A 22,093-nucleotide genomic window follows, 5' to 3' on the forward strand; every position below is an offset into this window, starting at 1 on the left:
TTAAAAAAATGGTTGATATTATCAAGAAAATTTTCATACTATAAATCTGGTTGATTTTTTTTTATGGAGAGGCTTTCATATTGGAAGTGAGGGTTCGAGAATTCGTGAATTGAAATTTTGTGATATACATGTACGAACATTACATACTGAGGGGGAGGGTCCTGTCCCCAAGCCGATGATATATAATCCAATTGTTCATGTAATCTAAATTGCTTTGTTTTCTGGAATGATAAAGCCAAGCCACAGAAAAAATCTCTTTTTTTTCAATTATTGTAAATAACCAAACATAGATTTATAGATATGTATGGTATATTTATAATAACATATATATTTAAAAGATAAACGTTTTCTCTCGCTGTTTTAAAACGTAACATTTAATCACATGAATATGAAAACAATTCGACAAATGACCACGATAAAGCTTAATATTGCCATCTTCCGTCATTTATATATATACAGTCCTTTACTCCGAAGCAATTCAGTTATGATATAGGTCCGATGGGCTGAGTGTTTGAATATTTGTATTAAATGTTTCTCATATGATTGTACATGTATTTTATAATAACATATGCCGCTATAACAAACATTTAACTAATCCCACAATTCTTTATAATATATAAACAGTGACCCACAATCAGTTATAATCACGTGCGATAATTTATCCCACAATTCATTTTAAATAGTTACATGTACTCACAAACAGTTTTAATCACGCGCAATTTGTTTATTCCACAAAATTTTCAATATCATATTCAAGTACTTTCGGATAATATTAAATAATGATTCACTGCCATACATTATTTATAAGAATCTTAACAAGATATTCTCTCTCGGAATTTAATTCATACTATCAACTGCCCCACAATATTATTTATATATTTATATATATACATAGTGACCCACAAACAGCGATGATCACTACATTTATTATACATAGAGTGTCCCACAATCATGTATAATCACTTGCGGTATATTTATCCCACAATTCATTACATACATATTTACATTGACCCACGGTTTTAACCACCTGCCCTATATTAATCTCACAATTTATTATGTACATATATACGAGGGGTTATCAAAAAGTTCGTGGACTAGCGCCATAAAATTAAAAACGCTTTAGGTACATCAATGAATTTTAAAATATCTAGTGAGCATTATTTTTTCTATATAAAGAATAAACCATTAATCATAAGTTTTATTTTTTGATAAATTAGAAATGTTTTTGTAAGCAATGGTATCATCAGGCGGCCCAACTTCGAATACGACGTTTTTGCAACTTAAGTGTAACTGAGAAAAATTCTTTTGATATGAACATTTGACATCTAAATATCCCATTAGTTCAGGTTTGTGTTGGGACACAATTGTTTCATACAATATGGTATTTTCACTTCATTCTGGAAGTTCTATGAAATTTTATCCTAAATTTTACATGGAGTGTTCAAACAAATGAGGCCCTGAATGTGACGTCAAAATGGCGGACGGGTTTCCTTATCCAACATTTTTATAGTTTTACCCCTGAAAAAAACTGTTATAGGCACTGTACTTGTCTTTTAATGTCAGAATAGATTCAGAGAGAAAAGGGATGCACAGTTAATGTCAATTTGTAGTCAAGGTGTGAAAAATTAATCACCTCAAATAATCACGTTGTTCATGTGTTGTAGACGTTGAACTCCAAAAAGCTAAATAAGCTGACTCAATCAAGCGAGGAACCTCTCCGAATGTATAAATCCACTTTAATTTCTATATTCCTTGTAAACCGCTGTTCATGGCATTGTTAAGTTCTTACTGAGCTCCACGGAATTTCTTCAAATTAAGTATATGAGGCAGAAAAACCGGACATTGAAAAACAATGACGTTGTCGGACGTCATGAATTTGAACGGAGACAGCGCCGGGTGATCATATGTCATTTTTATTTTATAATAATTTGGCAAATAATGAACGTATCAGGCTAAAATTTTCAACATTTCTTCCATTTTTGTTGTTTTATGTTCCAAAAAAAATTTGAAAGCACAGACTGCATAGTGCTAATTTTATAGCCTCAGTCCACGAACATTTTGATAACCCCTCGTACAGTGACCCACAATCAGTTTAAATCAAGTGCAATGTATTTATCGTACAATCCATTATATACTTATATACACAGTGACCCACAAACTGGTATAATCACTGCATTAACCACCACCCCCCATCCCCATTCATTATATACATACATACAATGACCCACAACCAGGTATAATCAGGTGCTGTATATTTATAATTTTTTTTTCTAAAGATGAAGCAGAGAACGAGTGCCACTTTTTATTGAATTGTACTGAATACTAGTCCTTGAAATACAGATCAGATTTATTTACAAGCATATAATGCAATCCAACTTTTTCTATGTCGGATCTATATACTTCTATTTTCCTTTTAACGCATTTTCCTAACGCATTTTCCCAAAATATTTATATTAATCATACATGCATATGCAATCTTTGTTGTACAGAAAACCGCTAAGTGTAATAATTTTGTGTAGCGGTATACATAATTCCTTTATTTTTTGTTAAAAGTGAAATATAGGTCCGATGGACCGAGTGCTTGAATATTTGTATGAAAATGTTTCTCATATGATTGTTTCGTATGATAACACATGCCGTTATAATAACCAATTTAATTTAATTACTAATTTACTTATCCAACAATTCTTTATAACATATAACCAACAATCAGTTATAATCACATGCGATAAATAATTTTATCCCACAATTTATTTTATATATATAAAGAGTGACTCACAATCAGTTTTAATCACGTTCAATATATTTATCCCACAATTCATTAAATACATATATACAGTGACCTACAATTAGTTAAAATCATGCAATATATTTATCCTGCATCCATTATATACATATATACAGGGACCCACAAACTGGTACAATCACTACAGTAACCCCCCTCTCCTTCAATTCTTTATATGCATAATTATACAGTGGCCCACAATTACTTAAAATCACCTGCAGTATATTTTTCAAACAATTTATTATACATGTATACATGTACATATATACAGTGATCAACAATTTATTTAGTTAAAATCATGTGCAATACTGAATGGAAAAAGAAACGCAGGGATGCATAATGTTCGAAAAAAGTTTGACCACATGACCGAAAATTACAAAATTTGGTCACAGGAGAAATTTAGTAACTGCGCACCAAAATCAGTGTTCAGAATTACTCAACCGTAAAATTTTTGACATCACGTAGGTAAAACGCTAAAAAGCACAAAACACGTGCAATTTGATAACGACGAGTTTGTCAACAAATCTTGTTGCATTATTTGATGCATATGAGGTATGCACATCGTTTTTCAATATTAAGAGACATTATGAATTTCTTTCAAACTGGCACAGTTTATGGAAGTTCAATGGGGTCTTGTTTTCGAAATGCCTAACTAATGAAAAAGGCAACAACGGTTTACTAATCAGTTTCTTGTAATTTACCCCATAAAACTTGTTACCTATTGTCAGAGAGGGTCTGGAATGGTTTTCAAACAACTGTGACGACGACTGACGTTAACGCGAAACAGAGCCATATTAAGAGCGGGTTATTCGTCCTGCCATCATTTGAATCGCCACCTTACTAACACAAAACAGTCATCTATACAGTAGACTATTATAATCATTCCATTCATACGAAATTTGAAAAAAAAAAACTATTCCGCAATTTGGTTTTTTGAGCCAGTCAACTGTTGTATTTCTCTCACTGGCGCATGCGTGCGCCGTTTGACTTATTTTTTTTGCGTGGTTACCCATACCAGATATAGCCATCGTTTGAAAGATAATCCCTCTGATGAAATTCCATGCAAAGGAGAAATAAGGGTCTGACAAATGCACGGGAGAGACATTGAAGATAATGAGAGTTTTCGATTTTCCATTTTGGGGGTATCGTCATTGCTTCAATAACTCATGAATTATTAGACAAAATCAAATGGGCATTTGGTAAGAGCAGGAAAAATATATATATTTTTTTTTTCCGAAACATCAGAGGTGGGATCAGGTGCCATACAAGGATTTTTAGCAAAGGTCACAGGCCGTGTGCTCGTTGAAATAATCAGGATATGATGCGGAATGCATGCGCCAGTATTTGAATACAACATTGACTGGCTCTTTTTGAAAAAAAGATGATTTTTAAAGGTTAAATTTAGGAAAAACTTTAAAAAAAAATATTTTAGGAAAAACATATTTAATTCACTGAGATATCAAAACTCTAAGGTTTAAAATTGAAAAGTTTTACATCACGTTTATCCTACGTTTCTTTTTTTTAGTCAGTATATATATATATCCCATAGTTCAGTATATACATATATATAGTGCAATAACTCATGAATTACAGACAAAATCAAATAAGCATTTGGATCTTTTTGAAAGATGATTTTAAAGGTTTATAGGAAAAATAAAAAAAAATATTTTAGGAAAAACATATTCACCTCAAAAGGCGTTTCTTTTTCATATATATATATATAATAGTTCAGTATATACATATATATTTATCCGCATTTAATATATCAGAGTGGCACATATATACATTCATATGTACATAATATATTGTATATTCATATGACCCACATGTATAGTGTCCATAGTTACATGTGTATCCCACAATTCGACATATATATTATATACATGTAGTGTGTACATATAAACTGTCATCCAGAAATCGGTATTCTAGTAATTAATTCATTCATCCTCTAATATTTATCTCATACCATGATAGTTATAATAATGGTAATCTAACGACATGTAACGATATGACAAAAGGTTGAAATAAAGTCTGGATACAGAACTGATCACTCAATTATTGAATTTCATATTTTATTTTCAGAGATTAAGATGGGTAAAGGGTTCTGGAAGTTTAATAACTCTCTCTTAAAAGATAAAAGTTATTATATAAGTTTAGTTAAAGACACAATAAATAGAATTAAACTTCAGAATCCAGTTTCACCGTTTAATCGTGTAATGATTGAGGACATAGAAAACACAGAAATTGATTTTATAAATGATGACCAATTATTCCTAGAAATGCTACTACTTGAGATACATGTAAGAGGAAACACTATAAAGTATTGTTCTAGAAAGGAATAGGAAAGAGACCGAGAAGAAAATCTTTTAGAAGAAGATAAATACAAGAATTAGAAATCATCAGAAATTTAAATGATTCTCACGAAACTGATGAAAAACTTTCTATTGCGACATCTGAATTGGAAGAACTTCATAGGCGAAAATACTCGATTTATCTATGATGTTCCACATATTACAAAAGAAAAACAAATCCCAAGGATGATGTTACTTATAGATTTTGACACTATTTTCTTAAGATTTATGTACAAGACTTTAGAATATTTTAAATTTGGCTGTGATTATTAGATGAATTTAAGTATTATATAAAAATGCCACATTATGTGTTTTGCAGAATGGTATTTTTTCCCAAAGTCTTTTGAATAGGTAGATGGTGTCGTAAAGGAGACCCTGTCTCATCATATATTTCCAATCTTTGTGTCGAGATAATGGGTCGCCTTATTAGACAAAATAAAAATATAAAGGGTTAAAAAATTGGTATAGAAACAGTCTGCTTATTACAATATGCAGATGATACCGTGATATTTTTGGATGGGTCTGAAAAGAGGTTTGAAGCACTTTTTTTCCAGTTTGCTAAATTTTCAGGTTTAAAGCCTTATCTTTGTAAGACAATAGCCATATGGATTGGTTCAAAAACTAATTGTAATGAAAAAATTGTGCAATGAATATAATTTAGAGGGGACATCTGAGAATTTTACAATATTGAAAATAACATTTAATGCCAGTCTAGACAATATTGAAGAGATAATTTTATTAACAGAATTAATGATATAAACAAAGAAATTAGTAACTTGGGAAAAGACATATAACAAACATCCACAAGTCAAATTTTATATTTAGTATTTACCGCTTGCGTTGTATATCAAATCAAAGCTTTAAAAAATTATTTAAGAAAAATATAATTTTGAGATTTTCTGGTCAAGCATTGTTGCTAAAAAAAGATTGCGAAATGTAACGGTATTTCTCTAGTGTGTGACCACTTTTTCTGAAGAAAATATCTTGTATCATTGAGGTCAAAACGTAAGGTAATACATTCAAAATATAATCCACTTTCTTCTTTTTCTTTTACCCAGAATCAGAATTATTAAAGTTCAATCGGATCAAACACATAGATTGACATGAATCATTAGATAGAGTCTTCTTCCCTTATAATTAATTGGGTCACACGAGACACGCAACGTTACGTTGACGTTATGCTTATAAAAAGACGTCAACAAATCCAATCAATAAAATGATCACAAATTAAATTTTATAAAAAAGCAAAAATACTAAATTATATCTATTGATGAGAATTAGTCCAAAGTATAGCAATTGAAAATCTACAAAAAGCATAATTTACTAGATTATATCTTGTTAAATAGTGTCATATTTTCCCTAAATCACCAGAAGAATTACAGAATGTACTTTAAACGTTACACTGCAAAAATCAAAATTTAATTATTCAGGAAAAGAGGAAGACGCATTAATTTTTCATGGACTTATAATTATGAAATTTTGGATATTGTCAACTATTTTTTATTACCTGGAATTATATTTAAACTACAATGCTGTGGCCGGGAAAATCAAATTATGTGTCGGATCAAAAAGTAAAATAGCAGGTACACAACGGATCCATGTAATAAAGACTCTGTGAAAGTTTCATTAAATTTCACTCAGTGGTATAAGAGGAGTTGCGGATAAGAGATGGGTACCCCAAAGCGTAACAGACAGATGGACGGATCTACATACAGACGGACAGACATACCGATTACAGTATACCCCCCCTACTTTTCAAACGGGGGGGGGGGGGGTATAATAACCTGAATAAAAAGCTAAATTCGATTTAAACTGTAACATTCAGAATTTGAATTCAACACAACTGAAAATCCTGTGTCAACTCTTTGAGATATATATATATTGGAAGTTCTTTTGTTTGGAAGCTGGGTTTTTCATGAATCTCTAGAAATTTAAAGACTGCATTTATCCTTTTGAAAAATTAATCTTTGTGTTAGGCACAATGCATGCAATTACAATATTCAGTGGCGGATATAAGGGGGATGCATCCGGCCCCACCCCTAAAATTGTCATAGTTAGCGTTAATCATAGTTTCGTCGAGAAAGGGTAAAAATGTCTACTCGGTAGACCTCAATTTTACCTACAAAATCTCTAGAATACAGGAGCTTCCGGGGGCTTCCCTCGGACCCCCTGCCTACTTTTGGCGCCCTTCTAAACTTTAATTCCTGGATCCGCGCATGGGATTTATAGAGAGTTGGAGTGATATCAACTCATTATACAAAGGAAACTAAAAATTATGAAATTTTGATGTAAAATATTTTTAAAAAATAAAACTGCATTTTAAATTCTTCATACAAATACATTTGATATGATGCGGAGAATTGGTCAGGAACGAGTATTAACTGGGAGCGTGATGTAAATCTTAAATTATTTAGATAGGTATGGGAGAGTTATGTTCTGAATAAATTAAATAATAAATAAATAATTGAAACAATTATGTTTGAACGGGAAATTAAAAAAAAAAACTTGCAGAATATTTTTTAAATCAAAAATATGACAGCAGCATTTAATAAATTCTGAAAGGGAAAAGAGGGGAAAAATTTAATTTAAAATTAAATTTGAACGACATTTAGATAAACATGTAAATCTTTTCTATTGTGTGTTAAAGGTTCTCCAAATTGTTTGTGAAATATTAAAGCTCTATCTCCTTTTCTGTCTCTTTTTTCTCTCCCTAAGATTCTCTATCCCTCTCTCTCTCTCTCTCCTCTCTCTCTCTCTCTCTCTCGTGTGAAACATTTAATCCCCCCGCTTTCGCAAAAGCAAGGAGTCTAATCAAATTAAATCCTATTCGTAGATATGTCTTTTTGTCAGTCAGACTGTAAATTTTTCCGTATGTCACAAAATTTAACCTTGGTCATATCTTTTGAATTAGAACAGAGAAAAGATTTTTATATTATTCATGTGTTTTAACTGTGACAAGACCTTTCTAAATACACTATAATTTTTTACCCCATTACCATGAGCTTGAAGTTAGACCTACTTTTCAAAAACTTGAACCTTGGTTATAACTGGTGAATGAGAAAAGATACAAAATCACGAGCCACGATGGGATCGTACATTTTAGTCGTGGTTTGTGACGATGGAAAAGATAGGGCTTTCACATTTCATATGTATATGACCATTTCTAAATAAACTATGGATTTTGACCTTGTGACCTTGAACCTTCACGTTTAACATATTTTCCAAAAAAGTTATTTTTCCCTTACAACTTTTGATTTAGAAGAGATCAGGCTTTCATTTTTGACCTGTTCATTACGTGTCAAAATATTTTAACACATGCTAAAATTCCTGACCCCCTTGAGCTTGACCTTTGTGTTTGACCTAATTTTCAAATAAATCAACTTTGGTTATAACTTTTGAATGACATACGATAGGGCGTTCATATTTGGCACAATATGCCATAAATAATGACATATCACCCACATAGACACAAACAGCCGGTAAAACAAATAAACATTTTGTATATACACGTACATGTATTGTACATCTGTACATGCAGCACTAAGTTTACTTTAAAGAATTCAATGAGCATGCAATTTTTTCATCACCATGTATGTTCACTAAATTAGATGTCAATGACTCGACCGAAGTTTTGTCCAAGACATTTGATATATATACTTTTATTTATTCTTATTACGTAAATGAAATTTTTCATAAGTGAATTCTTCAATCCTGTTTTAATAACCAAAAAAGTAAATCTGAAAAGAGCGCGAGTCAGAAACGAAAATTTGAAAATGTCAGAAATGAAAACTAAAACATGTCGGGCATGAAAAGTTGAAAATATAGAAAAATTCCTAATCGGCAATCTTCGGCTGACTCCGCTACGCTCCATTCAAACCTTCGAGGTGCGATGCATGAGCCACCCGAGAAGCTCTTTTAGGGAAAAATTCCGGAAATGAAATGCAGCTGTGGGACCACAATTTTAATATGCTTATTTAAATATTTATTCAAGACCTCTTTGAAGCATCTGTAATATTATTTTGTCGATTTGATTTTTACTACCTTTCCATCTACCCATCCATATGTTCATACTCTACATAGCGTAAGAACTGGGGGTTGGGGGTCTAGGGCGCTTTAGTCATAAATTCTGTATTGAAAACTTTGTGAATTCTTGTTCAGAGATAGCTGCAGAACTGTAGCTCTCCGAAAATAATATATTGGCAGACCGGAGAGCTACAGTACCAGCCATTGAAAAAACAATATATTTATTGCGCACGAAAGAGTGCACGTTTTTCGATTTACGAATTTCTCCATGTTTTTAAAATGTCCCTCAAAATAATTTTAACCGTGTGTTCCAAACATATTCTCTCACTCTTTCCTCAACAAAGCATTCCTTAAAACTGTTGTTAAGGAGGAATGCCACACCAACTTTTTATTTTGTAGATTTCTGAGTCAACCTTTTGAAAAAAATACAAAAAAAAGATGTATGGGCGAATAAAGCGGACAGAATGCCTATAGCGCGACAGATAAGAAGTGAAAAATTTAATCTCAATTATATCCAAATTTTATTTCATGGTTCATTTAATATTAAAGTATACTTAATTTAAATCTCTAAAATTTACAAAAAAATCACAAAGAGTGAAAATATTTGCATATGAAAAAGCATACACAGACTTAAAAGAACAAAAACGATCATTTTTTCATACTTTGAAACAAATGTTTTCAACATGAGTGGGTCTTCGCTCCATTTTTTAAAAGATAATCTTAAAAGTTAAAAAAAAATATTTTTTGGTTTACAAAAAATGGAGCGAAGACCCACTATACCTTAAAAGTACACTTTCGCATCTTTCCAAGAAATACTTCAAGTCCATTAAATCGAGGGTCATATCACAAATATGATTTAAATGCCCCCAATCATCATGAGCCATGTAGCTTAGTGATTAGCGCGTTAATCTCAAAGCAGTATGATAGTTCGGTATTTTATTGCTGGGGTTCGAATCCCATGTATACCATCTAATATTTTTATAAATACATTTTTTAAGAGATGTATTTTCTCTCAGAAAATGTTTTTTTTCTCATAACTTAATAAAATTCAATAATGAGAAGTAAATTTTTACACTCAATTTACATATCAAATGTGATTTCTTAATATCTGACGCAATAGGCATTCTGCCCGCCTTATCCCCCCCCATCTTCTTAATATAAAATAATTAAGAGCTAATATCGGCCTTTCAATACTGAAATACTAGATCACTTAATAGAGAAGTAAGTAATTTTTTAAAATAAAGCTTTTTTGCGGTATGAATTTAAAAGAATCAATCATTCCAGAACCGAGCTCAATTATTTGTATACTTTTTACAAAAACTAATAACGCAATATACAGTTTTTTTTTCAGTGGGTGGCATTGTAGCTCTCCGGTCTGCCAATATTTTTTTTCCGTAGAACTACAGTTCTGTAGATAGGCCAGAGAATCAGAGAAATTTAACACACACCCCTCGCCCCATCATACCTGAAGATTATCAAAAAATCCAATATTGCATAATGCGGATTTGTTTTGTTTTTATGAAACACATTTCTTAAGATTTTCCCTAACACTAATTATATCCACTTGGTACTGGATATGTCAAATCACATTTTAATTCAAACACACATTTACAGTGTAACGATTGTGTATATTAATTGTTATTAAGGTTTACCTGTGTATGAAATGGTAAACAATCTTTATTACAAGTTTACCCCTTTATTCTACATGGTACATGTACTTGTGAACAGGACCCCCCCTTTCGATACTGTATTCAACCCCGGGGCTTGTTTGGTTTTTTTTCACTAATTATATTTATTAAACTTATTCATCATGTATATCTTAGGAAAAATATTGTGAAAAATCCAAAATAATCTTTCAAACACAAATAAATACCCAACTACACATTTTAAGGGAACTATAATGGGGTCTTTTAGGGTGAGGGTGGGTGCGTTTGTGTGTGTGGAACGAATATTTTGGGCTTTTTCACGAATATTGCCTATGGTACACATTATGAATAAGTGTGATAAATATAATTTGTGAATAAAAATGTCCAACAACCCTCGGGGTTGAATAAAGGGGGAGGGGGAGGGTTTTGCCTGAAAATGATGAAGTAAATAGTGTGGATTCGTAATATAAAACACAGTGTAAAATATTGATAGCTACTTAAAAAAGATGTGATAAAAAGAATTGCTTAATTAGGCTCGGGGATATAAATCTTATATAATATCATATAAAATCAATATCAATGATATTCATCTACAAATCATCGGGTTCAAATACAGTCAAAAAGTCTGAATTTCTCCAATCTAAACATTCTTTTTATTAACTGAATGTATTTCATTTTCAACCTTCAGAATATTGTCATCTTGACATATAATATGAACATAGTGTTTGTGCATCCGATTTCCAAACCTAAAAATATCTTCAGAAACTTTTAGGTTATCCGTATGCTCTATAGGACTACTTGTTGATATGAAATGTCGCTTCAAAGTTCAAATCAAAAGATTATACTCCCAGAGAGGGAATCGATCCATTGAAGCTTCTTAATGAAGCCCGAACCCTCCCAAAATTACGTAGCTACATCTGATACGGAATTACTGGTGTTCAGGAATAATTCTCTTGGATATTGTTTTAACTTCAAATACACACAGTCTTTTAAACACTGACACACTATAAAATGTTTATATTATTAACGTGCAATTCAACGAAACTTGTTAATTAGGCATATTTAATAAGCTACTGTGTAGAGCTACTGTAAGTTCATAAATACAAATTTCTCTGTGTATATCAGTCATACGTGTGGGTATCCACGAAAATCGTATTCAAATCGAGAATCAAATATATATAGATTTCATGAGATTGCATGTTCACTAAATGACAAATGATTTTTTTTTTCAAAACACAAGTGGCATTTTTTAACTCCATGGAAGCAGCTGCAATAAAGTGTTATATTGCAATTTAATTATAAAGTGTTTTCGGGTTGTTAAAAAGAGGATGCTTAATTAAGAGATATGGATCTTAAAATAGTCAAAGAATCTCTCTTTCTCCGACCCCAGTAAAACATTATTTAATTATTTTTTTTTATAAACTATATATGCAGAAGTTTGCTGCGCAGACTTTGTGTTATTACCTTCGACATTATTTTACTTTATATAATTTATTTATTAATTACTAGTTTATTCCCTGCCATATGTCCATTTTATAGTTTTACTCATCAATATTAATGAGTACGTATAGGATATTGAAATCCCCCCCCCTCCCGCAAAAAAATGTTGAAATTATTTAATTAAGGCCTCAAATTGTTGTCTGAGAATAAAGTTTTAAAGCTTTAATTTGTAATTTGAAACAGCGTTGCACCCTTTCCTCAAAACTGCTGACATCATTAATATTTGCCAAGCAACACTCCCATGGGTAATATAAAGATAAGCGTTGATTGAACTTCGATTCTTCAGTTCATTCTTATGCCGGAGAATTTGCAGATTCAGCAAGCACGATTCACACTCACTAGCAGCCGACATCAGAATTATATGCAACACTACATGTATATGATTGTGGGTCATGTCATTGTGAAAGTGCAATTTAATAGTCGGGCAGTAAATTGTTTAAAAAATCAGAATCTCAGTAGATTTTGAAAGAATCCTTATATATTCTATGAAAAACGTCTATTGTAGCCCCATCCTTTCCCAATGAGACAAAAAAAAAATGTTTAAAAGATTAACAATATCATAACTACTTTCCTAGAAAGAAGGCACCGCCCTTCATCTGAAAAAAACTTAATGTCCTTAATCCACGGATGATTTGTGGCAAGTTTGGTTGAAATTGAATAGATCTACTTATAAGAAGAAGAAGCTGAAAATGTGAAAAATTTACAGAAAGATGACAGACAAAATGTGATCAGAAAAGCCAACGGGATTTCAGCTCAGTCGAGCAAAAAATGTTAACCCAATTAACACCAACAAGAAGTCTGTGAGCCAATGCTCACTAGAAATATCCCCGCTCTTATGTAAATATACATATGGATACACAGTATATAATACCGTCTTTCAAGGAATACGGTAATAAAGTTAACTTGAAGATTGGAATACATCTTTCAATGTCATATTAAATGTAGTATTCAGTTGATTATCCTCTCCTTTGCAAATTTTGCGTAATATTAAATTAGCATTCTTTAAGGTATGGACAAGAATCAACAAACTAGAAGCCACCCAATATTCATTTGAATGTTGTTGAAAAGAAGTGAACGATTTTGTAACACATTCGAGGCAATCGGAGTTCCTCGGATGACTCGTACCTCGCACATAATGGAGCGTAGCGGAGTCAGCCGAGGATTGCCGATTGCATTCGAGGTAGTCTCTCAGCTGATCGGAGAGCATTCGCACCATCTCGGGTCTTTCCGTCGAAGGTCGGAAAAACTACCTCGGATATGCTATCGACAATTCTCGGCTGACTCCGCTTCGTTCACTCAAACCTCGGGTGTGATAGGTGGAGGAACATGGATCAGATTCATACATTTTTCTCCGCCGCAAACTGCCTGCATGTAGTTACTCATTTTATATTTCGCTACGCTAAGCATTCATTCATACTATGGGGAAAATCCTTCTTTCTTTACCGGATATGATGCCTATATATTTCCTCAAAATGATTGATTTTTATTGCTAATGCTGGAGATTCTCAAAATAAAGAAAAAAAGAGCTGCAGATTCAAATGTACACTATTTTATAAAACGACTCATCAGGCTCATGTGTTTCAATAGCATAAATAACAGTTTCTTGACCGGAAGTCCAAGAGTTACTACATGTACACTAAGCCAAGTTAGAGAAAATTCGACCGCATTATCTGATTAACAGGCAACTAAAAATGCCCAAGAATATTTATTTCGCTCAGATAAAGACATTGATAAACCTAATGCATGGTAGAAATCGGACTGCGTACATGTATGTTGTACATGGCGGACTAGCATGTTTTGATTAAATGGTTGGAAGGGGGGGGGGTATTTAAATGAAATCAGTTAAGAGGGCTAAAAAATCAACTTTCGGTAATCGAATGAAAACAATTCAACCATTAAATAACTGATTTGGCACAGAAAAAGATCTCATAACTTGTTTGGTACATAGTTATATCCCGTATATAATTTTTCACCCTAAAAGTAGAGTGTTGCGTTTTCATTGACGGTGAATATATATATATATATATATATATATATATATATATATATATATATATATATATATATATATATATATGATTGTACTAATGAAACTCGAGGGTTCTTATCAAAGAATAGTTTTTGGAAAAAAGAACAATCTATTGAAAAGTTAAGCATGATATAGTTTGAATTTGAAAGTGTAGGTACATGTTCATGTAAAATGGATTTTAATATGTAAAAGTAATTGTCAAATGACAGACTATATTATCATGGTCCACAGGTATACCTGAGGAATGGTTGGTGTTTATAATTTACCTTTTTTCCTTTCATTGCCAGAAAGGCATTAGTAACGTATACCACTTTGTTTAAATCCAGAGATAGCTAGTATGAACTCCTTGGATGTGTAGCACAACGCACAATGACAATCTCAATCTCATGATTGGGTCCCGGTGCCAGTCAAAGGAAAAAGTTAGTCTCGTTTTCCCCAGACTCTCGCTCTCGAGACTTTGAGGAGCGAGAGTTGGTCTGATTTACCTTTTTAATTTTTGTAACCAGTAGAGGTCGCTGAACCGGCTAACAAGATGGCGACTTCCATGAAAATACATGAGAGAATTTACTTTTTAAACAAAGATATGTGCGTTTTTTGTTCCTTGTAAAGCAGATAGAGGTATTTTATTATAAAACCAGATAAAAGTAAAGGCGCAGCCTCTGACTTTTTAAAGAATACAGATCTTAGCATCGAAGAGAATGTATCAGCCAATGAAAATCCATACCGATTTCTCGGTAAGCCTCGATTTGAAATTACAAAAATTAAATCGGAATCAGACCAGACTCTCGCTCGGGCAAAGTCTCGAGAGTGAGAGTCTGGGGAAAACGAGACTAAGGAAACAGTTAGATAAAAAACCCTTTAAATTAGGACGGAAAAATCATTTTGACCGGTGTTAATGTACATGTAATACGTAGGCTTGTAAAACAACATTTCCCTGATCTGCGTCTTGCATTAATTTTATTACTTATGTTGTATTCACGTTGAATGAAATCCTCCTTAGAAGCGGGACACCCTATTTAAAAGATTGTGTTCCTTTCCTTTAAGTATTTTGATAATTATATTGTTTAGGAACAATCTTTAATCTAAAAAAAAAAACCGGAATGTACCAATTGTCGAAATATAGGTAAGATAGGCTATGATTACATGTACTTTTGATAAAGCCATTTATTGACGTATCTGAGCTTAAAAAATGAAAATTAAAGAGATTCGATGTAGAATTACTTGATATATATTATTTACGTTAAAATAAAAATTTTCATCGATTTGAACCTCAATAAACCCACGTTTCTATGGTTAAATTGACTTTAAAGCTTGTGTGATATTTAATTCCGAGTCGGAAATAAATTGGTTATTGTTTTTAAAATCTCTGATATCTATGAAACGAGATTGATTTAAACTGTGTAATTTACAAGAAAGTCCTATCTTAAAAGTATTTTGCACTGGTGTAGAGAGGGCCCTAAATAATATATAAACATAAAATATAGAATTTTTTTCTACATCCGATGCATTATTTAATTCCATATTATACTAGGGCGATTTGGAGAAGGGGAAAGGGGGTATTTCCACTCAGGGACGTTGTTGACATGCAGTATAAAATACATAACATCTGATTAATTCAATATTTCTCTTTAAAAATTGTCGTATAGGGATTTAATCAATCACATCTCTGAAATTCTGACTACTAGTATACTGCATATACACTTAACAAAACTTCTGAGTGTTCAATTTAATAAATGTCTTTATTTAAGAACTACTTTAATTTAAATATGAATTATCCTTAAAGCGGCGCACTAAAGTGCTAAACGCCCAAGGATATTGACCAAAAGGCATCTGTATGTCGAAATACTATCAAATTCCCGGATCTGAATCCGAAAGAATACATTCTGGATAATAAAAGAAATGTCACCCCCCCCCCCTTTTCCTCACAATTTCAATGGTTTGGAAAATCTATGCAGTACATGTAAGTGTGGAAGCAGAGTCTCCTATTCAGGGGTACATAGTGTCTAACAATAAAGATTGTCTTGTAATAATTATAGCGTGTATTGGGTCATACTCAATCGAGATTTTTTGTGTGAATTTTCATTTTGAGGGTACATCATTTCCTTGACACTTTGCTTAAAATTCTGACGAGATACTTACAAGAAATTTACTTTATTTATTTCGAACCAAAATAAATTGGGAAGGGGGGGGTAACTAAAAAAAGGTAAGCCACAATTTGCAATCCTTATATTTTATATTTATCTTATCAGAAGTGGGCTTTGGTTGAGGGAGGGGTAAGCCCTCTCTTGCACCCACGACTGCAACGCCTATGAATAGAGTGGACTCTCTCTGGTATTCAAGAGGTCGAGTGTCACCCTTTCTCTGAAATATGATTTAAAAAAAAAAAACTATGGATTTCATTGATTTCATATTTTCAATATAATTAGTTAATTTAATCACACAATACAAAAAAATTCACGATCACGGAACCAAGCCCCATTGATAAAATTTGAGCAATGTATCTTACTAAGCATAAACCAAAGAAGACCGAGTACGACAATATTCTTTTATTTGTGCATGATCAAGAGCCGCTGTGTCTATGTCTTAAAAAACAAATATTTCCATTTCTAATTTTTTTCTCTATGATAACTCTTTGAAAGTTTTCGGAGTTTATATCTTGATAATTCTGCCGGAATGTAAATTAGGCAGGTCGATAGGTCAGGGGCTAATGAGGCCTAATACGCATGCAAATCTCGTGCGCATCTGTCTCTGTGTCTGACGCTAAGGATGCCAAATATGCATGTAAATCTCGTACGGCTGCCTGTGTGTTTGACGTCAGTGGGCGAGGACTATTTAAATTGGCATGGAAGTCCTCTTGTGAATATAGTCTATGTCTACATTTTTAAAGTCTAAATCTACAATTTTATTTTATAATGAAATGGAAATATAAGGAATCACTGTCTAGTTTTGAGAGTATGCCAAGAACATCAACAAAAGTGGAAAAATGGGATAATTTTAGCATAACGGGCTTCGCCCGTTATGCAAATTATCCCATGTTTCCCACTGTTGTTGATACCCTGGCATACTCTCAAAACTAGACTGTGATTCCTTAAATATTTCGTCAGATGCTGTATTTAATCTTTATACATAAAAGCTAGCATCTGTTACTTAATCAAAGTTCAACTTTTATTTTAAGAGACATTTTCTGTCATACATGTTCTATTTTTTAAATTAACTTATATTTTAAGATTTATATATTAGATATGTATGATAGAATTGTAGGTCATTAACTATAAGTATATATACTTGTCAAAATTTCTAAGTCCCCACTTTTATTTTTTCAAGAAGTTAATAACCTTAACTTCAATTTACTTGTTGCTTACAAATTTGCCTTCAATTTGCAATACTTACCTGTCAAAGCCAAAATAATCGTAATCGAATGTGTAATTACTCGACTGTGACCGTATTTGTTAAAAAGAATGAAGTTCGAGTTCAATATGTTTTTCGGGTGTATTCTTCATATTTTTAACTTCCATGTGTTCTCCATCTTTAATTGATAACGAAAAACAGAAAAAAGCTTGAATAAAATGCGGTGTATGTCCACACAATAATGTGCAAAAGAAGTTGAAATGGGCCAAGCTGGTCGTAGTTAACGAAAGTTCTGTTTTCTTTCACTGTATGACTTTATTTTACTTTAAACCATTATCATTACCGCCCAAAAAACCTACAAAGCATACCTGGATTCCTTTTTATCGTTAGAAATCGCTAGATTTACAACAAACCCCACAAAATCACCCTAGAGTTTATCCGGAAAAATCGATAGAACCGGAACCGGAAGTGCTTCCCCTCAATGTCGAATTGGAGGAGTGGGGAAACATGTAAGAAGACGTTATGTAACTAATGTTGATAAGGCACAGACAATTTCGATAAGCCCCCTTGTCATCCTAATCTCAACCCTAAATAGCATGTATGGAAGAAGATAGACCGGAGTGTGAGCCAGCTTTTCCAGCAGCAAAATCTAGCGGAATTAGAGGACTACCTAGTCTTTACATGGAAAAACATTCAATAAAAGAATTTTTGTTAAATAATGTGAACTTTTTGAGGAATGGTCGTCTTGCTGTGAATTCGTTTGAATGGGGAATAATGCAGTATTTAACATTGTGAATTTTTAATTCTAGGGTGCCTTAACGTTCCTGCATATTGTGTTAAAGCGCTTCAATAAAATTGATAAAAGTGAGAAAAATTATTTTGCTACTTTATTATCCTGTATACTTATTAAAGTATACTGTTTAAATAATTCAATATAAGAGCAGTGTAAAGCAAAAAACTTGCCCGGGGACTTAGAAATTTTGACTAGTATATATATATATAATGTTGCAGGATCAATATTCAGAAGCGAGTTGTGGGTCAGAATAATTCTGTGGCATTCCTGGCTGATTCGATTTGTATCGGTAATGATTTTTAATCGGCCATAGTCTTATTGATAAAATGTAGCGGTATTGATCACCCGAAATTTCAAAGAAATGTAGCGTAAATGAATCGAAAATTTTTGCAATGTAGCGGTAATGTTGACCTCCCCAAAAGATATAGAAATTGCGGGATCCAAATACAGGCAACTATACATTATTCTGGGTCAATACATTGGATATATATATAGAACACCGTTTGATACTGAGTATATACTTTTCCATCTATAAAATGTAAAATAATTGTTGATTTGATTACACTTACCTTAAATCTTAATGTGTGATATTTTTTTCTGAATAAACCTAAAGTAGCGAATGATTTTCTGAGACTTCAACCTAACATATTTTTTGATTATTGAAACATCGCGATTCACATATAGATCTCACGCGCGATCTTTATAGTAACATTTTAGTCGCATTTTTTCTTTCAAAGAATGTGTTATTGAAGCTTTCTTTCACATCTTTATAAGAATTTATATGTAGATGTATAAACTTTAAGAAGAACACAACTATCGTACGATAAAAAGTTTTGAAATAAATTAGCCTTATTTTTTTCTTTTAGATGTATACAATATAGTACATTGAAAATAAAATCTCATACATATAAATAAAAACATCGTTACAATTTAATAATGATTCACTGAAATCAGGCTATAAAATCTAGCCGTTTCTCCTTATCACACCAATACTCATGGGGAAAGTATATAAAATATTGTGGGACACGCGCAAAATCCTGCCGATGCACTCAGCGGTAAGATTTCATATATATAAAATTGCATTGTGGGTCATTTTTTGATTGTGTAATTATGGGTCAAAATTTTTTTTTTTTGTAAAAAATGAATATAGTTACTATATTATTGTCATAAACAAAATTTTAGGCACATGGTTTGTGGGTCAATATATAATGACCCATAAACCATCCATGGTACCCACAACATGAGTGGGAAAGACGCAAAATAACCCACAATCCGCATGGCACAAAACTATATATATATATATATATATATATATATATATATATATATATATATATATATATACATACATATATGTATACTGTAGTGATAGCCTGTCCAAGGACACATATGTTCTATTGACTTTTATTTTACATCTAAATGAACTAACCATGCATGCATTGTATTATAATACTAAGATAAATGAAATACAAATACGTGTCTGTCTGTCTGTCCCAGGGAATAATTAAAATAATGTCCAAAAACTGAATGTTGCACATAAAACAAGAGGCCCAGGGGCCACATTGCTCACCTGAGCACATCGTCTAGGAAAAAGCACAGATCCGGTCAAAACGGCCAAGTGGTTCTTGAGAAGAAGATTTTTAAAAAAAATTCATTAATTTTTCAATAATTCATAATTATCTCCCCTTGGAAGAGGGCGTGGCCCTTCTTTTGAACAAACTTGAATCCCCTTTACAGGGTTCTCATCAAGTGCCGGCGACCGGCGATTTCGCCGTCTACTTATACACTGCCACCGGTAAAGAAAATCTGTGCTTCAGAAGAGAATTTTGGCTATCCCGTTTGTCTTGTTCACGTAGTGAATAAAAAACGTAAACATATAAATTGCGTTGTTATTTGACGCTTTCCTTGTAAGATTATAACCCCCTTTTTTTAAAAACGTGGTGATATACAGGAATCGCAATCGAAACACGGACGATAACTCGAACTCAGTGCATCCACAAAGATTCCAGAGAGTTCTGAAAGCAATCATGGCGTACGTGCCAGAAAAAAAAACGTTGAGAATATTAGTTGAATTATTGTCTTTATTTGGATTAAAATTTAGGTTTAAAGACATATAGAACCTCAAAAAAATTTCTTGTAATTAATTTTGAAGTTATTTCCAGTGCAAATCCCTTTGTATACTTAAAATTCGTTTCGGAACGATTCTGTGGTGAGGCTTTGTCCCGACTAAGACACAGTAAGATTATTCTAACTACGGATAGAAATACAGGCGCATCACTGTTTTCTGACAAAGAATTGTAAGGGTGACTTTCTGTCTGGATTTCAATGATACTTGCATATTTTTTTTTATAATTGTGAGAATATAGCGTACATATATCTAGTTAATAAGCTGCAGACACTCAGACTTTTTAGTATTCCACACATCTAAACAATGTAAATGTTTTCAATCAAATAACTGCTACAAAAAGCAACATTTTTTTTAGTGATGGAACGATTGTCGGCGACAATTGATTGTCGGTCGTTAGAAGCTCTTCGATGCTACTAATCGATTATAAAATAAATGTCGCCGACATCACTAACAAAAAATAAAATTGTCAAACTTTATTTTTTTTACCAAATCCAAGTGCAAAGAGCATAAAAGTAGTGATGAATGTCGAAAACATGAAAGGATCCCGTGTCTTGTTGATACTTTTACCGCCATGATTAAATATGGGGTTAGACTAATACCAGGAAACGGTTTTATATTGCAAGTAAAGGAAAACATAATTAGTCTAGTCAATCTTTAAACGTAATTATAATCATAAATACAAGTCTAACATGAGGATAACTACTTTTACAACTTGCAATTTTAACTAATCAAAACTAATTTTAAGAAATAAATACGTACATGTATTAAATGAAAGGTGGGACTAATATCAGTAAAATACCCATTGCATGGACTTTATAAAAAAATAAAATAAATTCCCATTCTGTTTCAATAGTCCTATGTTGTTTAAAATAGACAAAATACTATTTTCCACTTTTTAAGAAAGAAATTTCAATTAAGATTTTTGAATATTTTATGTAAGTAAATGTTTTTTTATGTAAAAGTCTGCAGAAATCTGAATAAGTTTTAACTTTTCTGTATTAATTTTATTGAAGTTCAAAATTTCGATTATAATCGATTATTAATCGATTATGCCCAACCGATTATTACCGATAATCGATTATGATTTTTTTCCGATTCCCCATCACTTTTAAAAAAAGAAAAATCTTTATTCATAGCATATACATATATTACAAAAATCAAAGAAATTTTATAGATCATCATAGGCTGTGTGCTATTGCTGTGATTTTTTTTTAGCAAAATGGGCTCCTAAATAGTGTCATATTGAGAACAAATGAAACAAGTCAAAATATGCCCAGAAAGGTCCAAGAAACCTCCTGCAATGCAAGAATTACCTCTTGCCGAAAGGGGGGATACCCCCCTCTCGGACTCACCCCCCAATAGGGTAGAACCGAGGCCTTCAGATTGCACTCGGAAGGCCTCGGGTACTACCCTATTGTCATCCGAGTGAGTTATCTTTTCTTGGGCGAAGAGTTTCACACTGTGCAGAAAGCTGGGATTTTCGTTGGATA

This window comes from Saccostrea cucullata, unplaced genomic scaffold (genome assembly GCF_032062105.1).
Source record: "Saccostrea cucullata isolate Sc308-1 unplaced genomic scaffold, CSIRO_AGI_Scuc_v1 ctg4016, whole genome shotgun sequence".
Classification (NCBI taxonomy): Eukaryota; Metazoa; Mollusca; class Bivalvia; order Ostreida; family Ostreidae; genus Saccostrea; species Saccostrea cuccullata.